Genomic DNA, 12,113 nt, shown 5'->3' with positions numbered 1-12,113 from the left:
CACACTTACGACTCAAGCCCTGCCCCTTATCTGAATACAGATGCAGATACAGATTATTTTGCAATAGTAACATACAGATACAGATAATGGCTTATCTAACCTCTAGTGTGGCGCATTATGAATCGCATAATATGAGAATGAAGTCCCCTATAATTGCACAGTTGAAGACTTGCATAATGAATGAATGGGGGAAATTCCGCTTGCTAAACTCAAACTGTCTGCATTACCCAAACACTTAAGTGTTATTATTGTGCCAACTTTTTTGAAACGTGTTGCAAATAGAGGTGTGCAGCGAAGCCATTATCTGTATCTGTATCTGTATTTGTATTTGTTACTATGACAAAATTATTTGTATCTGTTTCGGTATTTGGATAGAACCGGATGTGGGCGTGGCTAGAACCGGATGTGGGCGTGGCTTAAACTGGAAACCAACACTAATTTTAAAATGTAACTCTCTTACATTTATAGTTTCTGTATATAAAATACGCCTCGGATAGGCCTATTTATATTATTATTATTATTATTGTTATTAATACTACTAATTATTATTATATCCTAATACTAATTATAACTATTTAATTATATTATTTGATATTTTCTTTATTTTTTTTCTATATGTAGGCTACATTAACTGTGGAATGTGTTTTTAACTTTGGATTCTCCTGGTATTTCTGTCATTAATATCTGCTGAAACAGAATTTTCGTTTAGCCTAGTCTGTGCAGTGTATAAGTATATCAATGTTATCCTGGAGGCACAAGGTGTCAAGCAATTGTGCAAGGTCAAGCACACATTTTGCACTGAATATTAACTAGCCTGCAAATACAAACTTGAAAAGAAATTAGAAAAAATATAATTAAGCCCATAAACAGGTGAAAGCACCGTAAATCTATATCAGAAACTTTTATGGTAGGCTACACTCAAGGCTTATTTTGTGAGCACATATTTTAACATAATGTGGAGGAAATAGTTATTGAGTTAAATTACATGTGCAGAATTAGCTAAGTGCAGTGGAATAAATAGAAAGAGCAAGCCTCTGTACATTTCTTGAAGAGAAAAGCGGAAAAAAGCACATGTTTTGGTTTCTCTGCAATCCTTCATATGCAGGAATATTCTGAATAGATTTACAAGTATTTAAACCTCTTTGGGGCATTTAAACTGTTTAAGTATAAAGGCTAAACCATGCAATTACCTTCATTGGCGATATGGATGTAAATGTGGTCAGCTTTAAGAGACGGGCAGACGAGCTCCACTATAAAATCATCAGTTCTCTGGTCAGGAATTCAACACCATGCTCAGGTTTGTTTATGAATCCTTAAGTGTGAATTTTTGTGAAACATTTTGTGTTTATGTATTAACAGCCATTTTGAAAAGTGGAAAATGTGTATAATATAGTATCTTTGTTCCCTATCTGTCGATGTAGTGACTCTAGGGGTCACTCTTGGGAGCCCCAAACACCTCTGCTTTTTTTAAAAAAGGCCAATGGGAATTGGCGAGTGGAATTTTCATGCCACTCCCCCGGACATACGGGTATAAAAGGAGCTGGTATGCAATCACTAATTCAGATTTTCTCTTCGGAGCCGAGCGGTTGTATTCAGTGCACTGAATTCAATTGTCCTCCAAAAATGCACCTCAAAACTGCTGGATGTACAGCGCATTTCAGCGGCTTCTCCCCCTCTGCACCCGTGGAGTGCAGAGAACGCCCCTGTGTGCTTCGGCAGAGTGAGAAAAGAGAGTATATTCTAAAAGAGTATAGTTTAATTCACAAAAAGAGCGGCACACACGGAACATCTTTTTAAAGATGACTTTCCGTTTGTGTGTAATTCCTGGTTGCGGTCGTTATCTCGCTGCTTCTGATGGCCATGATCGCTGTCTTACGTGTCTGGGCACTGCCCATGCAGAGACATCGTTCGTGGATGGATCATGTCCTCATTGCGAGAACATGACCAGGGCAACGTTGTGGTCGCGGCTTGCTTTCGAAAGAAAGCCACCCCATCGGCTCCCCGCATCGGTCCTTCTACCTACGGGTTTGAGGCCGCGTCGGCTAGCACTGGGGGTGATTTGGGGACATCAGTTGGACCACCTCTGCCGGGTATCCCCCCACAGACCTCCCATTCCCCAGCACGCTCGCTCGGACGAGACCGCCGGCTCATCTCAGGGCGAGTTCGACCTCTTGTTCGGAGCCCGAGAAGACAATGAGTTATCGAGCGCAGCATCGGAGAGCTGGCTCATCCAGTCGGACACAGAGGCTTCGACTGGGCTTCCTCCTTCTGGAATGGTCGCCCAGTCTCAGGCCGACGCGGAAATGATGGACATGCTTTCCTGGGCAGTCGCGAGCGTCGGGCTAGAGTGGAACACTCCACTCTCCCTTGAACCCTCGTGGCTCGACGATTAGTTCCTAGGCTCGGGGCGCCGCCAACGGCCACGCCCTGCCCCCGTTCCTTTCTTTCCGGAAGTGCATGAGGAGCTGACAAGGTCGTGGGAGGCACCTTTTACTGCCCGGTCCCGGTCTTTCAGCTCCCCCGCTCTCTACCCTCGATGGTGGAGCGGCGAGGGGGTATTCTGTGATCCCGAAGCTTCCATCCAGGGCCTGTAGGTTTACGTCGTCCTTGACGACCGGGGCCTATGGTGCCACTGGACAAGCCGCTTCCGCCCTGCACGCCATGGCTCTCCTGCAAGTACACCAAGCCAAGGCGCTAAAAGAACTGCACATGGGTAGTTCTGACCTGGGATTGATGCAGGAACTGCGCTCGGTGACCGACCTCACTCTCCAGGCGAAGAAGGTCACGGAGCGGTCTCTCGGGCAGGCGATGTCCACTCTGGTGGTCCAGGAGCACCACCTTTGGCTCAACTTGGTTGAGATGCTAGAGGCTGACAAGGCACGGTTCCTTGATGCCCCCATCTCCCAGGTTGGCCTGTTCGGCGACACCGTCGAGGACTTTACCCAGCAGTTCTCAGCGGTGAAGAAGCAGACAGAGGCCATACAACACATCCTGCCCCGGCACAGCTCAAGATCCCACACCCCGTCTGCTCGTCTCCAAGGGCGTCCTCCTGCAGCAACAACACCGGCTCCGCCGCAGCCTGCTCCCGTGGCCTGGCCCCGGCGTGGACCACAACGCAGGAAGCAGACGCCACCTGTCTCACGGCCGGGCGCTAAGAACCCGAGGAAGGCTTCAAAGCGCCCCTGAGACGGGCGACCCAGGCGCGAGGAGACCTGCTTATCTGGAGCTGGTGAACAGACCACTCCGTCTCCTCCTCTGGAGTCAGCAGCGCCTCAAGTTGCTACGAGCCACTCACATCCCGGGCGACCTCAACACCGCAGCGGATGCGCTGTCACATCAGGTTACCCTCAGGGGAGAGTGGAGACTCCACCCTCAAGTGGTCCAGCTGATTTGGAATCGATTCGGTCGAGCACAGGTAGACCTGTTTGCTTCCTGGGAATCCTCCCACTGCCCGCTTTGGTATGCCCTAACCGAGGCACCCCTCAGTATAGATGCTCTGGCACACAGCTGGCCCCCTGGACTACGCAAATACGCATTTCCCCCAGTGATCCTACTTGCACAGACCCTGTGCAAGGTCAGGGAGGATGAGGAGCAGATCGTCCTAGTAGCACCCTACTGGCCAACCCAGACATGGTTCTAGGATCTCACGCTCCTCATGACAGCCCCCCCGGCGAAATCCCCTGAGGAAGGACCTTCTTTCTCAGAGACGGGGCACCATCTGGCACCCATGACCAGACCTCTGGAATCTCCACGTCTGGCCCTTGATGGGACGTGGAAGACCTAAGTGGCCTACCACCCGTGGTGGTAGACACGATCACTCAGGCTAGGGCTCCCTCTACGAGACGCCTGTATGCCTTGAAGTGGCGTCTTTTTGCTAAGTGGTGTTCTTCCCGATGCGAAGACCAGAGATGCGCAGTCGGATCGGTGCTTTCCTTCCTGCAGGAGAGGCTGGAAGGGCGGCTGTCCCCCTCCACCTTGAAGGTGTATGTAGCCGCTATTTCAGCTCATCATGATGCAGTAGATGGTAAGTACTTGGGGAAGCACGACTTGATTATCAGGTTCCTGAGAGGCGCTAGGAGGTTGAATCCCTCCAGACCATGCCTCGTCCCCTTGTGGGACCTCTCTGTAGTCCTTCGGGGTCTACAGGGATCTCCTTTTGAGCACTTGGAGTCAGCTCAGCTTAAGGCACTCTCTTTGAAGACTGCCCTCCTGACTGCGCTCACTTCCATCAAGAGGGTAGGGGACCTGCAGGTGTTCTCTGTGAGCAAATCGTGCCTGGAATTCGGTCCGGGTTACTCTCATGTGATCCTGAGACCCCAACCGGGCTATGTACCCAAGGTTCCCATGACCCCTTTTAGGGATCAGGTGGTGAACCTGCAAGCACTGCCCAAGGAGGAGGCAAACCCAGCCTTGGCATTGTTGTGTCCGGTGCGAGCTTTACGCATCTATTTGGATTGCACGCAGAGCTTTAGAAGCTCTGAGCAGCTCTTTGTCTGCTTTGGTGGACAGCGGAAAGGAAGCGCTGACTCCAAACAGAGGATCGCTCACTGGGTCATTGACGCCATCGCGATGGTACATCAGGCTCAGGACAAGCCACCCCCTGCGGGGTTACGAGCCCACTCTACCAAGATAGCACCCAACACCTTTGTGAGGTTCTACAGTCTCCGGGTTGAGCCGGTCTTGCCTTTTGGGGAGAAAAGAGAGGAAAACAGGCCTCGGCTGGGCTAGCCTGTCCCTATTGTTGGGCAGTTGACTTGTTCCCGAAGGACTGTTCGATGCTCATAAGAGCATTGGGGAGGTTACGTGGCCTGGTGCACTGGCTACGAGGCACACAGCGGTCTGCCTGTCTCGCACCGCCAGTTCACGTAACACAGTTCAGCTAGTTGTGCCATTTTGTATAGGGACCCCTAGTGTCACTACATCAACACAACATCGAGTGAGTGACAGATAGGGAATGTCATGTTTACTTTCGTAACCTCTGTTCCCTGATGGAGGGAATGAGACATTGTGTCCCTCTTGCCACAACGCTGAACCACCCGCAGAAATGGCCAGGACCTGGTCTGGGCTCCTCAGCACAAAACCTGAATGAGTGGTTGCATACCAGCTCCTTTTATACCCGTATGTCCGGGGGAGTGGCATGCAAATTCAATTCGCCAATTCCCATTGGCCTTTTTTCAAAAAAGCAGAGGTGTTTGGGGCTCCCAAGAGTGACCCCTAGTATCACTACATCGACACAACATCTCGTTCCCTCCATCAGGGAACGGAGGTTACGAAAGTAACCATGACATTAACATTACTCATGACAAGATTAGACTTCTGAGACGCGGACAATGAACGGAGACTGAAACAGATTCGCGTCCATCCGATGAACTTGAAATCGCACGTGCGCATTTTCATTCATAAGGTTTACACAGTAGTAATATTGGCTTCACAAACTTATAATTGTTTTGTAATTTTCTATAGGTTTATTTAAAATATTGCTTAATACCTGTGCTTGTTGGATGATCAGTCTTCCGGATATTTTTTCTATTATTCGGATTAATTTGTTAGTCTTTTGAAGTCAAGATTTGAGCTCCTGGTCAACCCCAGAACTTCCCCCAGAACCAAACAAACAGAAAAAAGAAAAACGTGCACATCAACCCCGCACACGACAGCGCCAACCGGCTCAAGTCCGGTGTTTCTATACAGAAATTTGTAAAACAGAATTACACAACAGAAGATAATCTAAAAAACAAACTCCAGCCCATAAGCGGAATAAACAAAATAAAACATGTAGATTCTTCCACTTAATTGTTTCGAAGGTAACATCTTTTTTTTTTTTTTTTTAAATGGGGCATTCAGTTCTTCGGGCAGTCAAACTCACTCCAATGTCCTGCAAGAAATATTCAGCAAAACCAACTCCAGCCAACAGGAGGCATAAGCATCCAAAATGAGCAGATTCTTCCACAAGCTGTCCCGAAGAAATTATATTACACAAAACAAACTCAATGTTCAATGAGTTGGTCCACTAGGCGGCACCATGAAAATCACCAAATGGCTTACTCACTCCAATGTTTTTATGAAGGACAGTGCTTGCTGTGGGCATGTAAATTCTCTACGTCCATCATTAGTATCTATTCTCAGTTTGGCCGGAAACATCAGAGCAAAAGCGACCTTCCATTGATGTAAGAGTTTCTTGCATTCCCTGAATCATTCACATTTCTCTCTTGTCGAATTCGCAAAGTCTGGGAACAGGAAAATGCTGTGGTTCTTCCAAGAAAGCTTTCCTTTGCTCCTTGCCTCGCAACAAGATCTTTATCAGATGATCTCAGAAATTTGGCCAGAATTGATCAGGGCCTGTCTCCCTCAGCCGATCACCGAGCCGGGACTCTGTGAGCTCGATCGGTTTCCAGCTTATGGCCTGTTATGTCGAGCAGACTCGGGAAGAGCCCGTCTAGGTATTTCACCATATCTCTGCCTTCCTCGTGCTCAGGAATTCCAAAAATTTGGATGTTGTTTCACCGATTACAATTCTCTAAATCTTCCAGTTTTTCCCAAATGCGTTGCAAGTCTGTCTTGGTTGCTAGCGGATTAGCAGCTAATTTCTTCTCCGATGACTCCAGATAATCAATCTGTTTTTCGACGTCCGACAATCTTATAACCAACTCAGAGAATTTTGTCTCCATGGAAGTAATTGATCGATGTATTACAGCCAAATCCTCCAAGTCTGCAACAACCTTCATCAGCATTGCTGACACATTCATCAATTCACGCTGGATTTCTTTCAGTTCACCGCCCGAATTGAATCCAGGGCTTCCGGCCTGCTGCTGCGGGGAATCAGCTTGAGCATATAAGTGTCTTTTAATGTCTCCAGAGCCTGAGGATTTTGAATTTTGACATATTGGCTTCCTAGAACAGTTAAGATTCAGGGTGTATCGAATCACATCTGTTTATGACACAAATAGTTGTATTTTTATTGTGAATTATAATACAGTCAAAAGAAATGGATATTGTATTAACTCTACATACTAACCTGAACCCTGTAGGGCTTTACTGGTTGTTTAGATCAGTGTTACTATCAGAAATAATTAATAATTATTTATTTAGTTATTAATTCATATTTAAATTATTTAACTGAATCTAACTCATTAAAACCTCATATAGGGCTCCAGTAAATGTAGTGCACTACGTTTAGGAGCGGGTTTGGTTATTAGAAATAATTAATAATTATCAAAGATAATGATTAATTATTAAAATCAATAGAACATTGATGAGAATCAATGTTAGCTTTTTTAATCCTTTAAATCAACAATTATCAAAGATAATCACCAATCATTAACATTGATGAAACATTAATTAAAATTAACACTAGCTTATTGATCCTTCAAAATCAACAATCATCAAAGATAATTATCAATTATCAAAAATCAATAGAATATTAATAAGGATTAATATTGCCGGGGCACCACCCTGGAATCAGGGACTAGTAACCAGATAGTATAATAGTCTCAATATTAGATTGTTTTCTTAGGAAAATCGACATCCGGAGAATATCGATTTTCAGGGAAAAAACAATGAATGAAGGCTTGATTCCGAGCACTGACATCCCGTCAGCATGACACAGGTGTATGCAAACCAAATCAAAACACTTCTCTTTGTAATATAACAAAGTTTATTTATGCAGTAATATCAATTAATAATTAATACAATGCAGTCAATAAACTTCCAACTTCCAACTACAAACTAAACAGTGATATGATTAGATATGGAAATCAAAATAATCCTATAACACATGAGGGTGTGTGTGTGTGTGTGTGTGTGTAAGGAAGGACACTCACAATATGGCGGACGTGACTCTCATGGAGAAAATGTCACGCGAAACTTCCGGCCAGAGAATATGGTCGTGAATGTGGGCGGAGAGAAATCAGTTAATGGCGTCTACCAGTTACCGCGTGTATCCGCTTGTACGATAGCTTAGGGACAAAGCTGAGCTTTATCACAAAGCTATCTACTAGCCAAAAATGTGTGCAAGAATGTTTGTGAGGGGTCGTGTGTGTGTGTGTGTGTGGTTAGTACGAGAGAGAGAGAGAATTAAGAGACGGTCCCAAAGCCGGTTTCACGATCGTGGGAGAGAAAGCAGCTGTTAGTTTATCACTCAGAGACATGGTGGATGGCTCGTAAACTGTCCCACGGTCTTTGATTCTTTAATGGAAAAACTCAGTTTGCCGGTCTCACCCACGATGGCGGAAATGCACAACAGTCCAATGTGGTTGGACTACAATACAGCAAATCTCATTCGTGATAATTAATACCCTGAGTATTAGCCGCAATGAGCGGACTCGGTGGTCCGTAAACTGTACAAGCAATAACCTTGATACACAAGAATAACACACTATAATATTCTATCTCTGCCCAGACGTAAAACCTCTTACTTGAATCGCATGAGGATGCGGAATGTGTGTTCATCCGTCCTTTAACTCAGACTCGGTTCCTCGAGGCTTGGGTGATGACGGGAGGCCGTTTCCTCACTCTGTCGGTGGGCGGTACGGCTGCTGATTCTCGGCGGGCTGGCGGAGAAATCAGCTATATCGACTTGATTGAAGATGGAAGAGAAATCTTTTATCTCTTCACTTCTGCAGGCAAACGGATGAAGATGCGGATTGCTCAGCGGTCTCCTTCGGATCCGTTAGAATGTTCGGTGGAACACAGAGTAATCTCAACTCGTCCAGCGAGATGGAGATTGTATGGCCACAGTTTCAAGTCGGATGTTACTTCCTTGTGCCACAAGGCTACACCTGAGAGCAGCGATGAGCTGCATCTACACACGGCGAGCAAAGTTGCTGGAAGCAAATCCCGGAAGCATTTCAGAAATATTTCTACTCCCGATGACATCATGGTTGAGGGATGTTCTGTTATGTGCCTCATCCAATAGGAGTTGAGAGTTAGATAATTTAGTGAGCAAGGCTTCATGGGATTTGTAGTCTGTTTAGGACTCCCTTTGTTTGATTTTGGAGCGGTTTTTATCAGTAAGATTTATGACTTGTTATGTGGGCCTGAGTTGGGTTTTACGACTGTGTTAGGCCTGCCTTTGTCTTCTATCTGAATACATGAGGCCCAACAACCCCACCCTTCAACCTAACCATCAGTGGAGTAAATCTGTAATTTTAGAGCAAATATGCAACATCTTAATCATGCTAACCATTGTTTATGTGAAGGCGGTTTACTTCCTGGCTTGCATGGGACCAGAACCAGTGTCTCTGAGACTGCTTGCATAACGCGCTATCAGTAACACCAAAGGAAAAAGGTAAACACATTTGAATAAATGCAAAAATATCTGATTAGGGGATTTGGGAGAAGGGGTTTGATTTCAAGGTACATGAACATTCGGAAGCAACATGCCGAGTTCTTATGTGATCATGTTATATATAAGCAGTTTGCTGCTAAGGTGTTAGCTCCATGGTTGCATTTTCTTCCCTCTTGGTCTCTCCTCCATGCTCCTCTCACTCTAAAAAACTGACACTTCTCTCAAGGGTAGAAACTCAACTCTCAACTTCACTATCATTTCATAAGCTTTAGCATAATTACGTCCACCTCTAATCTAGCCCTCATACTTTTGCAAGCTTGAACAGTAAAACATAAAACTGTGTGTGCACTCGTGTTTTAGGCTAGTTTTGAAAAAAGAATCATAAATAGTACTTCAGAGCTTCACATCAGTACAAGTTCAGTACATAGAAAGTCTCATTAATGAGCCGCTTGCGTTATTCTGCCTTAATTTAAAAATGCATAAATTCATGCTTTTCATAATCTGTGCTGGAATCCCATTATGCTGTTACTGTAATATTTTGGGTATTAAGCTCAGTGACTCTGCGCACAAACGGCTGAGAGGAGCAATGCTTGTCACCCCCTTTACGGATGATATTAATCAGGCTCTCCCCAAAGAAAAGATGAGCAGAGAAGAGAGAGAAGCGAAAAGGAAAAACATCAGAAAACCAATTCAGTGAACAAAGGCCCATGTGTTCCCTGGTGGCTTGGGATCGAAGAGCAAATGAAAGAGCGGAATGAGAGACAGAGGCAACAGAAGAAAAGACTGTTTTATCAAGGTGTTGGGTGGAAAGACTCGGAGGGTGTGAGGTGGAGCTTTTGTGGCGGTTTGACTGAATAAGGAAACACCGTCAGTCAGGTCAATTCATTTTGATTTGTTTTTTATTCTTTATCAGGTAGTTTTGTGAATAATTGAGACAGTGAGGTAGAGGGCATTGTGTCAAGGGGTGTTCCCACTTCTAGCGCTGCGGTTGACGCCACCATGCAGTTAATGTGTCTGAATATGAGGAATCAAACTGGGCTGAACTTTGAGTCATCAGAGAACATTTTAAGCCTCTTGGCCTGTTTAGAGTTTGACCATAAAGAGACCACAAACCCAATTTAATAGCTCAACATGAAATGCAAGAAAAAGTCCTTTCAGTTTAATCAGTATTTCATCATGTCATATTCATTAAATTCACTCTGACTAATAATCATTTTAGCTGATTTTTTTAAGCAAAAAAACAAAACAATATATATATATATATATATATATATATATATATATATATATATATATATATATATATATATATAAAAGAACAGTATAAACATTTATTTAATCATGTGTTAAACATATTAAAGATTTATCAGCACAGACTTATAAATGAGAAGTATTTTAAAAATGACCCTCTTCTTTTTGTGAGGACATGGTAGTAATGTTTCTTGTAATGATACATATGTATACTTCTGTTCAAAAGAAAAATGTTTATCTATATTAAACAGAGTTATGATCTGCAGACAGTTTTAGCAGTGAGTGATGCAATGTCATCATTTCGATAAAATTAAGAGAAAATAAAATGAAATGGTACATTTGTTTTACATTTGTTTTAAATGTTGTTGTTTTTTTTTTTTGTTTTGTTTTTTTAATTTATGTAATATCAGTTTTGTCCCATGTTTTAAAAATCAGTGGAACACAATTTAATAAAAGGAACATTTGAGGAATTAGACTAAATTTGCTGCAAGAAATTAAAGGGAGCGAGAGAGTTTCTTGAGGGGTTGATCACTCTCAGATGCCAAAAAGCAATGTTTATCATCTCATCCATACACATTTACATTTTTACTTTAATTAAAAACCCAGCGGAGATGATGCAGAGTTCTAGAAAAATCATTAAAATCATTCCAACATTAGCCAGGCTGTGTTTGTGACATGGGTTTTATTTTGCTTTTTGAACTTGGCAGTAATAAATTACACACTAGTACAGAAAAGTTGAGCAGCCCCTATCTTTTTAATTTTCTAAATGCAATTCATTGCTCCCAACATGGGCTTAATTTGTATTTTATAATTTGCACATTTTCCTAGCATTACATGAGTAAATTTCCCCCCTCTCTCTCCCTTTAACTTTGCTTTGACTATACAAGTTTAATTAATTTCTCTGCATTATAGACCGCATGAATTGTTGGCTGTTTAAAACATATGAGGTGTGTATACTGTTATTTATATATATATATAGAGAGAGAGAGAGAGAGAGAGAGAGAGAGAGAGAACATTTGAAAATGAGGCTGAGGGATTGCTGGAGGTGGTGTAAATTTCATCGTAATTTACTGAGGATCGCAGAGACTGAAAAATAAAAACTACTTGTGCAATTCTGTGACTGTTGTAATTAAACCAGTGTGTGTGTTTGTGTGTGTGCGAGCGCAGCAGGAATTTGTTGAGCTTAAGCGTGTAACGAACGATAGTGAGACAAACAGACCCAAGAGCAGAGGAACAGTTCAAAGGATTTATTAAGAGTAATAATGAGTAGTCACTGGGTTGGGGAATGTAGAAAATCCCAACACCAGCTGCAGTAGTGGGAAGCGATCTCCAATGGCATGTGCGTCGTAGTCGTGCAAGAGACAATCCGTGAAAAGTGTGTTCATAGGATGAGTGTGTGCGTTGTGGAAGTCAGGAACAGATTCGTAGAATCCTTCGTTGAAGTGAGATGCAGAACAAAGCCCAGTAGAGATGAGCGAACTTAACTCCCGACACGCAGGCAGAAATGAGTTATCTTCCGTGGAAGACCAGCTGACACGCAGCAATACTGGAAGAAAACCACACACCCGACACGCAGACA

This window comes from Myxocyprinus asiaticus, chromosome 47 (genome assembly GCF_019703515.2).
Source record: "Myxocyprinus asiaticus isolate MX2 ecotype Aquarium Trade chromosome 47, UBuf_Myxa_2, whole genome shotgun sequence".
NCBI lineage: Eukaryota > Metazoa > Chordata > Actinopteri > Cypriniformes > Catostomidae > Myxocyprinus > Myxocyprinus asiaticus.
Note: the sequence above shows the minus strand (reverse complement) of the source record.